This window comes from Montipora foliosa, chromosome 13 (genome assembly GCF_036669935.1).
Source record: "Montipora foliosa isolate CH-2021 chromosome 13, ASM3666993v2, whole genome shotgun sequence".
Lineage (NCBI taxonomy): Eukaryota > Metazoa > Cnidaria > Anthozoa > Scleractinia > Acroporidae > Montipora > Montipora foliosa.
Window position 1 is genome coordinate 39586164 of NC_090881.1, and position 14814 is coordinate 39600977.

A 14814-nucleotide genomic window follows, 5' to 3' on the forward strand; every position below is an offset into this window, starting at 1 on the left:
CTTCCACGTATCCAAAAGTCCAAACTCGTCTTGGAATTGTTAAACGTCAACTGAAATCCGCTCCCACTGACTTCGAACCAATTTTCCCCTTCAGAGCACCTGAATTAATAATATTAGACGACAAAACAATGCTAGTAAAGTTAGCACAACCTTTAAACACCGAACATTCATCCATACCAATTACTATAGCTTGGGGAGACGAATTTCCAAAATCTCGCAATCACATTATTGCAATTTTCAATGTATATCTGGGATTAGAGCGCGACAGATACAACAAAACGGCGAGAGCACGAGACATCTTGTTAGTTTTGGAATCTGTGTGGACTGACGATCCAATCGTACCAGACAAAGATCACCAATTAATGAGTTTTTTTATCTAAAGAAACAAGATGGTACAAGTGTCCCACAAAGTCACTCGTGAAATACCTCCTAAGACCCTAGAAAAACAAATGGGTATGAAAAGTCTAACCTCCATTGTCGCTCCAAAATATCTAACCGATTATGAAAAAGAGGGTGGTCTCAAACTTCCTATCGACTTAAGTGCAAGAGTGTTTGAATATCTGTTAGATTTCAACATCCTCAAATCTTCACTCTTCAATGAAAATCATTTCTTTTTTGAAGAAAGCGTTTTGATGAACTATGAAGTACTTAGGTATGAAGGAAAAGACATAATACCAACCAGAAAGTGTCAAGATTTATTTTTTAGTGATCAGTATTACAGTCTGATTCAAAAAAAATGTGCAAACTGTGACAACGACGTTTCAAAGACAGTTAACGGAGTACACGAAGAACTACCTAGAGCAAACACAATCCTCCTATGTGCTTCATGTCATCAAGCAAAGGTAAAATTTACTACTTCTTTCCCTTCTTATTCATCTTAAAAAACGAGGGAATTTCAGTTACCTCACCGGCAACATGTGTCTCGATAAGATCCTTCATCTGTTTAGCACCGATAGCATTTGTTTTAAAATCCTTAAAGAGTTGCAATTTTCTTTTAGCAAGTCGAGTCAAGATTCCTACAATCTGAAGCCACTGAGAACTACTTTCGATTTTTATCTTCTCTAAATTTTCGTTAAATTCCTCTTGAGTTTCAATCATCCTAACATTAGTGAAAGGATAAGAAGCAAATGTACAAAAAGCCTCATACAACGCTTTTTTGGCAGCTTTCGCGGGATCAGCTGGTTTAACAATCTGAAAAATTTGATCATTTTCTTCATTTTTTTTTTCTTCCCTTGAGGATGATACCCCATTTCTTTAACTTGTTTCTCAAGTATCTCCTTCTCTTCATCTGCTTTCTTTTTCCGAGAAAGATTTTCAATGACTTTAGATGAAAACACCGGCTTATCTGTTGACATCTCCATGACCTCAGGCGAGACAGGATATAATGTTGTCAACAATGTGGATTTCATTTTCTCAAGATGATTTTTCTGTTTTTGAGAACATTTTAAGATAGAAGATGCAGATGTAAAAACATCCATCTTCAATTGAGTCAAAACTGGCTGACTCTTAGAAACACGATAGCTAGTATCGTCGATTAATGCTCTTACCAACTGAGAACAATAAGAAAATAAAAGACTCGCATTATTCTCTAACTGATTGTCAATCAATGTCACAAGACTTGGAGTCGTTTCCTTTTTGTCTTCTTTCTCGACTTGCTCTTTGATTGTCTCCTCTTCCATCTCAACTTGCACGACATTCGATTCGCCCCCGCATTTTCCTTCTTCAACGACCTCAACGGCAATCGATTCTGGCGGACACGCATCCTCTACAACCTTTGATTTTCTAGGTTTATAAGACCTCTTCTTTTTCTCTGTCTCCTTCTTTTCAACAACTTAAGATTGTCTCGGCTTATAGACTCTCTTCTTCTTCTTTGTCTCGTTAACATTCGGATGAAGTTCCTCTTCATTTTTTCTCTTTTCTCCATTCAAAGGTTGAATCTCTTGTGAGACAAGTACGGGATTCTGCATCGATTGCTCCTGAGAAAGAAAAGTCTCAAACGGAGGAAGAGGAAGTCTTTCCTGAGTTGGAGTTTGCGACACAGCCGTTTGAAGAGGAAGAAATCCAGCGCCAATTTCAAAGGTGTTCTTCAACAGTTCCTCACCAGCATCCATAGTGGGAATCATGGACGGTAAGTTATCAAATGCAGTTAGAAAATCCATTGACATTGTATCTAAGCGAAAAACTTGTTCCCCCATCCAGAAATGATGATGTGTGTGTATGAGACAGAATTAAGAAAACACAAATCTCTTATAGTTCGTTTTTCCCGCTCATTTTTAGATTGGTGGAAAGTGATGATCAACATACCAGGGTCACCAGGTCACCACTATTTGCAAGGCGATCCCAAAAAATTCAAAGAATTAGTTAATAAATTCTATAGAGCATGTACCTATCACGATTTTTCTGCTTTGAAATGGCTTTTATCACCAGATAAAAGAATGAAAATAAAAAATTTCCTTGACACAGGAGAAAAATCGATTTTAAAAGAAGACGACTTGTACTCCTTTGTTTATTCTCTTTTCCAAGAATACGAAACAGCAAAAGAACAGGCAGGTGAAGAAACTTTCAACTTCATACTACGACAGACAGCTATGCTTATGGGTTACAAAACAAACGAGTTCGTGAAGATACTGAAAGAAAAATCAATCCACCAGTTTCTACTGGAAAAATTGCAAAAGAGCCAACCTGTGTACGATTGTTTCTCAGAGAGTGGACACGAACTTTTTTATCTCGACAAAATGTTGTGTAAAAAACCCAACCTATGTGCCGTTTGTGCTGCCGCTCACGCATTAGCTACAGAGATAAGCCAAAAAACTAGAGAAGAGGCCAAAGTGGTCTCAATAGACGAGAGTGGAAGTAAGACTTACTACTTACCATAAGCAGTCAAACAAAAAGTGTGTTTTATTACTTTATTTTTCTATTTCATATTTTTCTATAATCAAAACAAAAAGTATGTATTAATCTTTTTTTACAATAAAATCGTGAATTATTGAAGAAACTGTTCCGCATTCTTCTTTATGTTAATAGCATGTCTCGACAAAACCTCCAACCACGATTTTTTCCCCGGTAAATTATCTATTGCCTTAACCATTTCATCATCCGCTTTCCATTTTTTCTTTATATTCGAACCAGCATCTGCATAAGCTATGTCGTGTTTGCGTGCAATTTTATCCAATCTATTAATCCCCTGCTGACCTTTGGCCAAACGATATTCCAGATGCGTGCCAGGACCAAGAAACTGAAAACCGGGAGGATGAAATTCCATCCCTGATTTGGCTATCCACTTTTGAATGTCAAACCCACTTCCTTTCTGAAGTCGTTTCAATTTATTTGCAGCGGAATAAGCTGAAAGCATAGGTCCTAGTCCTTTATACCCATTATTCGGTAAAGGTTCTGCATCAAAATATGTTCCTACGATTCCACCTTTTTGACTTTTTCCTTTATTGAAAACACTCTTATTCGTTCCACACCGATTACATTTAAAAATAGAATAACCTCTCCCCTTTGAAGTCTTGCCATGTCTAACGAAACTTCCAGACGTGTGTTTACGACACTTTAAACAATAACTGTTCATTTTCGTGACTGATGTTAACTCGTACAAGTCCCAACTTAATATGAGAAAAAATCAGGTCGATAACCAAAATATAGTGGATAAGGATGTGATTCTCTGGTAAATACTTTACATTTCTTACAACGATCACATGTATAGATGCTAAAGAGTATTCCCACCCATCAAATGTATCTTTATGACATCTAATGCAAAACGTTGGCCATATCTGTCTCCTCATCTTTAAAGTAATAATGTCCTTCTATCTTTTTAAACAAATCCAAAGATCGAAAGCGAAATATCTTGTCGTAAAACGTGGCAAATGTCTCCAATCGTCCAGCAGGACAACAACCTCGTGAATCTTTGTCTCTATTCCCACGAGCCTTTCTCCACGCTTCCACAGAAGGACGGATCTAAAAAGAAAAAAGAAATTGAAGAAGCACATCTTGGATGTTATTGAAAACCATCCTAAGAAGTACTTCTTAAATTTTTTATTCTTAATTCACAAACATGGTCGTGAAAACGACATTTATTTAAGCGTCTTAACTCATCACCAATATTCTCCATCCGTTCTCGATACAATGCAAAACAATATAATTTTTCTTTTGGTACAGGTAATGAAATATGTTCTCCACATTTTAGAAGTTGTCTCAATCGCAACAGAATCATCTCCTCTCTTTCTCTTAAGAACTTTCATACTTTTTTACCTGCAATTCTTGACACCGATGATTATAAAACTAGGAGACTGATCTAGCCAGAAGTGATCAGACAAGAGTGACTATATGAGGTGTCTCATAGCAGCTTTTAATTAATATGACTAAGGTCAAATTTTTGTTACTTTGCAACACATTTTTAAATCTATTGTAAAGCAACCAAAATCTTGAAATTAGATCAATAAAAAGAATAGCATAGAATCCACTAAATCATAAATAAAACGCTTTTGACAATGTTGAGGATCTCATTCTTTTGGTAGGGATTTACTCTAGACAACATTGTTGATCTCAGCCATTTTGTTTTTAACCAAATGTCTGAGTTCAACAACCTTGACTAAGAGTCAAAATATGACACAACACACAAAGCAAAGATAACTTTTCTGTTTTGACTCTGAGATCGATGTTTCTATTCTATTTCAGGATCAAAGCTGATAAGTAATTTTTTGAATATTTAAAATAAAATAATTTTAAGAAGAATATGTTTGAGAAAGAACGTTCTAAGAATAAAAGATGGTTTTTAAGTCAGTCGCTTTTGTTCTTGGAATGTTCTTTCTTACAACCCTCAAAGTTATTAAAGATAGAAGATTATTGATTAAAGTGAACAGACAGTACACAAGAAGAAAAAGAACTTTTAACCAGTACCTTTTTCTGCTTGTGTGCTTGTCTGTACATTTTGCTTTTTTCACAGATATGGATAACAAAGATAAATTTTTAAGGGAAGTATGACACAGCTGATATTTTATGTATCCTGTCTCCTACTTCTTTCTAAATTTAACTTAAATAAGTCATTATTCATCTACAAAAAGTATGGACAAAATACAGTTTTTAAAAGGAAGTAAGAAACAGCCAGAGATTAGAAAAATGAGGCGTGACGAAAGCTACATTTATTTTAATATGTCTTGCGTCACATCTCTTTTCTCTCAATCTCCTTAACACCACACTAGATATTTTTTGAAAAATAACTTAATATAACTCACTTAGATATAAAGAAACTAAGAAGAAAAGAAGAAGAAGAAACAAAATCACTAACAATGGCGACGAACAGCGGATTTTTTCTTCTTGTTCATCTCCATTGTCGATGATTATCTTCTACCACTGGATATTTTTAATGAAGAAAAAGAGAATAAGATCCTCGCCAATAGGGATAAAAACATAGATTTACTCTTTTGTTTATCTCTACTGGTTATGATTATCTCTTACCACACAAGATTAAGATAATTTCAAGTCAAAACACGATAAAATAAGAAGAAAAAACGGAAGAAAACAAATCAACAACAATAGCGGCGAAAAGCAGATTTTAATTTCTCCTTTGTCGTCTCTGTTGTCTTTGATTATCTTCCAACACACAAAAATATGATAAGTAGATAAAATAAAAGGAAAAAACCAAAATCGAATAACACAAACTACGACACACAGAAATTTATTTTCTCCACGTTCTGGTTTGTGTCATTTGACGGCGGTCTAAACAAGACAAAGACAGAGAAGAAGGAAAAAGACCAAAAGTCGAATAACACAAACTACGACACAACGATTTACTCATTGTGTTTTGATTTGTGGTATTTTTAACGGTCTATCATAAATATTAAGTTGAGTAAAATAAAACCTTTGATCATGATTTTTAATCTATCATAAAACATTGACCTAAGTAAAATAGAAAGGAGAGAGACTACAAATGAATTATCAAACCCTCACAAATGAAAATTTACTTTACAATTGTTCGGGTTTGGTAGTTTACCAATGTCTACCACAAATTCGGATACATTTTTAAAAGAGAAAAGAGAGACGACATAAGACTAGATATATTGAAATATCTGCCTTAAGTCGTCTTTCATTTTTCTTTTAAGCTAAGATCTTCAATAAAATAACAGCGACCTCCTAATTACCATATTTTCGACCTCAAATCTCGAACCTTTTTCTAAGAAACCACACCCCTTTTCCACGAACACCTCCATTTAATCCTCATTAGCATATTTTCGACCCACATTCCTTCACCTAATTAGCATAAAAAGTGACCATTTTTTCCTTATATACTACTTACGGGCTTCGAGGTATGCAAGTGCAATCAGTGTTTTGAAATTATCGTTCCCCCCCTCCTCCTTGCGCAATGAAGAAAAGAAGAATAAAATGTATCTCTTTTCGCACAATAATGCTATAAGATACAACGTACATTTAATTCATTCTTGGACTGCTTGGACTTGTCTTAAAAATTTCACCGGCCTCCCACACATGTTTCTACAAAGTAAAATATAACCTTCCACGTTCCTCCGTTGAAAACCGCCTCTTCCCTCACAAGGATAGTAAATCCAGAAACCGCTAATACGTTTTATGTCGTTAACTTCTCGCGACTTGTTTCCAATGCTGCAACCGACATTTATCCGAAAATTTGCGACACCTGTCAATATTTGAACGCGAACTCACTTTAATTTAATAATGTATGAAATGAATAAAGTCGACGCAAACAAATAAAGTTAAGCATTTTTAAAAAGTAATGAAGCTTAAATCTGCTTTCTAATTTAGACCTGAAAGGCAGTCAATAGTCCAACATTATTTCAGTTTACATTTTGAGAGAATGTTACTTTGAGGTTGCTAATGGCAACTGTGCAGTTTGGTTGTTTCTCTCTGGTGGGAATTTAAACATTGGTACTTGCAAAGATGGCGAAATCTGAGTTTACTTTCCTTCCGAACGTTTTTCCAAGAAAACGAGTCGACATCTGCTATAAATAAAACGTTCAGGTGAGTATCGGCTAGATAACACGCATCGCAACTTCGCAAATTTTATTGAAGCTCGTTTATTAATGCTATTAACGAACGAAGTTATTTTGTGTCAGATATGCGACTTTTAACTCCTTCGTAGACACCATAAGATTCCGTACTTCTACCAGTTTCTTGCAGTAATTTGTTTCGGACCGAATGTTTAAAACTAACGAAACATCTGCTGTCTATGGTTGTTGTCACGTTCGTGACGCTTAGGTCAAAGGTCACGTTTTCAGGAAGTAGAACTGCATTTACTCGCCTTCTCAGCGCTCACGATTTTAATTACCCAAAAATTTTATTTCACTAATTTGAAGAAGAAATCATGCTCTTTCAGACAATATAAACCGTTTTGGAGAAATCCATGTACCAGAACGTCTTTTGAGCAGCTGAAAATAGGCTAGATATTCACCTTAAGCCAAAAGGTTTCAAAATTACGTGAAATATTTGATTTACAATCAAATCGCGATCCAAATTACTCTAAATATACAAGAAAGAAAGTAGAAATGCGACGTACAATTAGTTTTGAATGATAATCTTTACTTTCGAGGTTACGAGTTTCTGAATATGCCGTCTATTTTCGATCAATTTTGGCCGATTTTTGTCATCGGGAAGAAAAAGTTCGTTAATAAAAACACTAAATGATTTAACGAACTCAAAGTAATATTAACCCTAAGAACTTCATTCTGGGGGAGTTTGAAGAAATTCCATTTTTTGGCTATTTCCCGGTTTAGTCGATATTTAGGCGGAGCCGCTCTTAATATTGACAACTCACGAAACAAAGGATGCACCTGTGACAAAATTACGGCAAGACACCGGGTTTTTGTTAGTTTCCTTTTTTTTCCTTTAAAGTGTTATAAACTTCGACAATCTAACACAAAGATCACAATCGTTGATGCTAGTCCACGTGTCAGCTAAATAAAGTTAAGCTCCTCCGAATGAGGTAAGTACTTGGCTGGGGGACCGCTGCAAGTCCCCGTGACGGCGATAGATAATACGGTTTCATTTTTTATCTTGTTTGGCCGTTGAAATCTATTTTCTTATTTTCTTTCTACGTCAAAACGGCGAACAAACTATTCGTTCTATGCAAAATACTTCTAATGAAGTATTCGTTCTATGCAAAATAGTGTTCACAGTAGAACACACAATTACGAGGCAAGATCTAGAAATAACGTAGAACATTATCATTACCTTTAAAGCTTGCCATTCTCAAAGAAAAAGCATCTGTCCACTTTATCGAATAGTTTAATACTGAATCAATCATGGCGGGCGGAAAGATTCTACACACAATCTTTGCTTTCATCATGAGTAACGGAATGTGTAACGGTGGCCGAGTGGTCTAACCCGCTCGCAGATGACTGTGAAGGCTGGGAAAGACTATGAGTTCTCCTTGGGGTAGGGAAGTTTAGACCTCCTGGAGGGAATAATTGTAAATTCGTCCGATCGGAGATTAATTCAATATCCCTGGGGTATGCACCTTTGTGACTACCAACAAAAAAATAAAAACGACACCAGCCCGGTAATAAGGTAGTTTCAAGGCTTTGGGGAATAAAGCAAAAGAAATTTTACACTGATCTAAAAAACTCATTTTCACCCATGTTAAATTCCCCTTTCTCTTATAACCAAGTAAGAAACTTGATATGTTTCAATTATCAAACTTAGTAAAAAAAATACAATGGAACCAAGGTAAAAATAGTTTTAATTTCCGCACTTTATCTTCATCACAAAGAAGAACTGTAAAAAGCAACGTCAAAGTCGTTTTTTCCTACTCGGTATTCTCTACCGCTTGTCTAAAATGACCAATTGTTGATTTACCATGCAAACTACTTATTTGTCGAGAAACAGGCCGTTCAACCACTTTTGCAATGTGCTTAGAGTCCCAGAAACTGATCACATAGTGAGTGAATCAGAAAGAATGTAACCCCTTCCACAGACGGCGCATCCTAATTCCACAGTATTTTTGCGCCGTTCATGACCCACCGAAAAAAGCAGAACTTAGCAAGAGGTGGTACAGTCAACTCCCGTTATAGCGGACACCCTCGGGACCGCGATTTGGTGTCCGTAATTACGAGAGTCCGTAATAGCGGGGTGCGAGAAAATTTTTATTTTGGTTACCTACTGTACTGAAGTACAGTAATCTACATTTCTAAAAAAAATTATTTTCAACGAAAAACCTGAACATCAGCTATTGATTGCATCAGCTATCACATTGCCTTAAAATATCGTTCCAATCGACTCTGTGTACTTCTCCTTTGAATTGCAACTTCCCTCGCTTTGTCACTCACTCGTGGATGCGAGGCCACCATGCTTACAAGGACATTTTCAAGCCTGTTATTGGTACCACGCTCACTTTACAGCGGAAACCGGAAAATGCAAAAGATCCACATGTTGTTGCTACTGTAGAAGATACTGGACGCATTGTTGGCCATATTTCATTAGGTTTATCGAGAATTGTGTCATCTTTTTTAAAAAGGGCTAACCACAAGGCAACAGCAGAAATCTGTGGAAAACGGATCAATCGAGGATCTGGCTTGGGACTGGAAATTCCAGTTATTTATAAGATTTACGGCGGACAGACTGGACGAACTTATTCATGGCAGCGAGACTGTAAAGAAGGCCTGCAAAAAGAAAAAGATGAAGGAATTTTGATTGATGGACAGAAGAATCGGAAATCGACCAAAAAAGACAAAGGCAGTCTCAAAAAGCAAAAGAAATAGACTTGATATGTCTGCAAATATTCCAAGATGCCGCTCGGTGTCCGCTATAACGAGAGAGAAAACAATAAAATTGTGACGTTGGGACCGAATAAAGTGTCCGTAAGTCCGAAATAGCGGGAGTTTATTTCAGTCAAACGTCTGTAACTTTCGCCGGGGATTTTGCTTCTGTCCGTAATAGCGGGGTGTCCGTAATAGCGAGGTGTCCGCAAGGCGGGAGTTGACTGTACCACTTTTTAATTGTGAGTAGGCTTTCTTTGATTTAGTTTCTTTGCTGTTATACTGCAAATTATAGAAAGTCTATTTGGTTTTAAATGCAAAGTTACTTAACTTCCTTTTTATACGCGCTTTAAGAAAACAAAGAGGAATTGTGGAATTTGAAAAAAAAAAATAGGGGATAATTTACTTCAGAGATCATTATACATCAATAAAAAGCTCGGATAACACAAAGGTTTTTTTTTTACATTAAGTATTGTTGTCTCTGACAAATCGTAATTACCCTAATTTTCCTTTTGGACTCCCACCGCCCTTGCTAAGATCTGCTCCAGCAGTAAAATCATACACCGCGCAAACCCAGAGTTTTTTAAGACCAGCAACATATATGCCATATGCCAAGGCGCCCATCTTCAGTAAGTTATATGAGGCCGCCTTTAATAGGGGTTCACACCTTAAACAGCTAAAATGCAGCAGAACCACTATCAGGCCAACCAACACGGATTCTTCTTCAGAGTTGCTATTCACCAGAAAAGTCGGTGACCACAAACAATGCTTTAACTGCACATCAACGACAGACCCAGCGCAAGTAATGAGGCTGGAGAAATCAAATCGTTCATTCAATTTTTTTGAACCATTGCTGGCTTTGCCAGCAAAGAAACAGACCACGGCACTGTAGTCTTTACGATGACAATGGGTGTTCCAATTAATCAACCACCTCTATCGCATCTACCTGGAGGCCCCGATGGTGGCTCTTACTATTGTTCTTGCCACTGTCAAGCAACCACCCAAATCTGATAGATTTTGTTCGGTTACATTTCACTCATATCCAATCTGAATGACATGAATCAAAATCTTAACGTAACTGGTGCCATGTCTGCCAAGTCAAGACCCTATCACGGGAAAATCAGCGAGCCTATGCAGTCTTGAATAACAGCTTATGTTATGCACAACCGTTGCCAGTCTCCAAAGCCTGAATGTTCAATCACAACCATGCTCCGACGGCAACTCATGTTAACGTCTGGCAGTGGAAATCTCCTTAAACTTTCTTTAAGGGTGGTTGCTTCATAGAGGGATTGTTTGTACAATGATTCCGAAATCATTCCAAAATCTATTAGTAGTTCGTGAAAAAGTAGACTTCTTTCTATAATCATAAAGTGAGATTACTTTTCAGCTTAACAACGAGACGAAGAAGACAAAGGATATTACAGTAAATTACCATGATTGTCATCCATTTATATTGTTTGTATCATCTAGACCTCAATATCAAGTTGAATTGAGGAGCTTCCCCAAGAGGGGCATTAATGGCTTTTTTGGACGTTTAATTTTGCAAACGGACTTGTTTTGACATGAGGAATGTTGTTCTATGAACTTTTTTGCTTCATTTTCAAGAAAACTGGGCCAAAAATCGCAAAAACGCGCACAAGGTAATTTTCATGTCAACAATGTGCGTATGTAAAGAAATAGCAACATCCTGCAGAAAAAATAATCAAACTCCTCACCAGGAAGCAACATTTGCCCATTTACGGGAAGCCCTTCAATTTTAAGCAAGGGGCATATTAAAAAAGATATAGGTCACACTTTTGCAAACTCCGTGAAATTTAAAAACCACGAAACAAGAAAAAAAAGTCTAGTTTTACACAAACTCTCAGCCAACTAGAAAATGCGGTCAAATTTCTTGGCACACAAGCTGATCAACACTGTTGTTACTCAATCTCAAGAGAAGATGGTAACAGCCCAGAGTACCAACAAAGGAGGGGTGCGAACTGAAGCATTCTTCTGTTGTTGTCCCTATTCTTCAACTTGACTTTCTGAAAGTCTGCCAGCACCACCCAAGCTCCATGGAGTCTTAAATGTCTTGGAAAACTTTCACAAATTTTGTCAACCAGGAAAAAGTAGGGTTGACAGATTTTGTCAGCAAAGTTATCAAGTTTATGCAAAAAATGTCAAATACCACCACACATGCAAGCAAAGAATAGTATAAAAGTATTGCCACAAACTGGGCCAACATATACCCACCAGCAAAATCAGAGCATAATGCCAAAACTGGGGGTACCATTTCTGTTTAGGATCAGCACTTTTCGTTTCTGTTTGCATATATTGCACAAAAATTGATAAGAAGTCTCTCTGCAGTTTTTTTGACAAAAATAAAATGTTAATTAACAATTATTCGCCGAAGGCGAAGTGATTATCGGTGAATATTCACAGAGACGAAGTCCAGGTGAATATTCACCGATAATCACTGAGCCTGAGGCGAATAATTATTTTAGTATAAATACACAGGTGATTATTTCAAAAAAGAGAAAAAAAACATTTCAACATGAAATCATGTTCACTTACAGTGGCAAAACGACTACTGGCAGCCATTTTGTCCGTCGTGGTGATTATCGGCTGATAGTCCAAGATAGCGAGCCAATGAGAGCGCGCGATTTTGTATAATCACCTGTGTATTTATACTAAACAGCTATAACCACTGTATTATGTAACAGCAAGACCTCTATTAGAATGTTTTGAATTATGGTCCTGATTGGTTGTTAATCCCATCATCCATTAGAAGGGAAGTTGCTAAAAGGCCACTTCCAGTGTATTTAACCGTATGGAAGATATCTTATTAACAGCTCAAATTTCAACAGTTCAGCAGAAATGCTTCAAGCCAATTCTACAGGTACACAGTCCCAAAGAGCCGGCTGGGTTCATCATGGCTACCTTCCTGCATTAGTAGAATCTTGTTCTACCGGTAACAGGGGCTTCATTAAGAGAAAAGCTGCAGGAAGATTGAAGATCTGTGAAAATCATTTTCCCAGACCGCTCTTAGCACCCCAAACAATTTTCTCCAAAACAAGAATATTAAATGCCAATGAAACCCCTACATAAATTCAATAAAATTATCTATCAGAACCAATCCTAATCCCCCCCCCCCTAACTCAGTAAATACAAAGCAACACATCATACATGAAGCCCTCAACATAACGCCTTGCACTGCCAATGACCATCCTTAATTTACAATGAAGAAACTGTGTAGTGCTCACTGGAGGCTCTGCAAATAAAAGAGACAATTGTTGGAAATATTTCCTTTCTAAAGATCTCCACAGCATAGGCACAGATTATAATAGGGAACTTTGTAGATCAGAGGACGAGAATGACTACAAGTTTTCCGTTCTGAGCACGCACATTTCGAAAAATGTTGGTCTCCTCGTCCTCTGATCTCAAAGTCCCTAATAGCTTTTTAGCCCCACGATTCCAAAGCTCACTCAGATATACATCACTGTTTCAACATTCAACACAAAATCAATAATAAAAACCCTCACATCATACTATAATTATCACCAGTTAAGGTACCTTTGATTTTAAATGTCACTATATTGAGTCAAACCAGAAACCCATAAGAGTAACGCGCGTTCACAGCTTCCGAATATTCAGTGCGAACTGATTGGTTGAATGTTTCAGTGCTAAGTACCATATTTGGAAACCCCTCGCTCTTGTTGTTCCAAATATGGTACTTAGCAAGTTGAATATTCAGAAGCTTGTTTCGCAGCACACGAGGGGCCGTTACACGTTTCAACCCTTATGGGTTTCCGGTCAAACAATATAAAACAAAACAAGAAAGCTGTCAAGGTTTGTTCAATATATACTCTGTCCCCATTTAATGTAGCAATGCTTATAGCCCAGGAAATTCCCACAATACCGGTAATCTGAAGACCATAAAAATACCCTAAAAATATTATTTTAAAACTGCATGAAAATTAATATTTAATAATCAAATGACAATCGTTAAAGATTTGATACAAGAATAACGAGATGACAAAATCACATGATGAACAGAGGGAACAACTCTTGCAGCCATCATCCGCCAACTAACTTGAACCACATTTACGAATCTTCTTTTCAGGACGTTTCAAAGTTCTTGCACATCTAACATCTAGAGATAATTAATTTTTCCCCATAATTTTGACGCAAGATGCTGCAAAGGATGTTACAGTACTGTAACTACATGTACTGTAGCAATGGGGAAGTCTGATTGTCTTAAAAAAGTAAGAATTCAATTATTTAAAATCAGGGATAAGTTGAAGTGCGTATTCATAAGTATTGGCAACTCAGCAAATAAACGAATAACTTGCATGCTTGTCTCCATAGGTCGCCCTCAGTCCTCTTTTTTGCGTGTCACCACAAATACAAACGTGCTAAACTATATAGCAATACGTAAGGTACAGTACAAATTGCGGTTATGTGATCTGTAATGTTCAGTTTAGAATTCATTGCAACACCCAAGAGCTTAATATTTTCTACAGTTGAGATTTCCTCATTATTCACACAAACTGCATGTGCAGCACTGTTGATATCCTTAATGTAACCAGTGTTTGTAGTCTGACATTTCTTGAGGTTTCCAGCACAAAGATTAAAATCATACATGTACCAGCAAGGACAACCTTGTCCTTTCATAACAGTTTCATATCAAGGGTCTGTTTCCAGTTCTAAACTAGTCCCCTTTCTTCGGATACTCAATTGATGGTACCCATTATTTAGGGTACTTCTATCCTGTCATCCCGACCAAAACTCTTCACTTTCTCCGAAATCCTGAACATTTCTAACGGCCAATCCCGATCTTAGTAATGACATCACAACATGATATCCAAGCCTCATCACCAATTACAACTACAGTTGATTTAGAATAGTATTGCTGAATAGTAGTAGTAATTGAATCTGTTCACATGTTCCACTTGGCTAAATGGTGACGTACACATAATTTACTACATAGCTACATGTATGTAATTAGAGATAAAAGTATTTTAGACAAACGTAAATTGTTGTTTCTTACTTATTGCAACCTTAGCAAACAAAGATTTGGTGAGCAAAACATTATTTACAATTGGTGAATTTA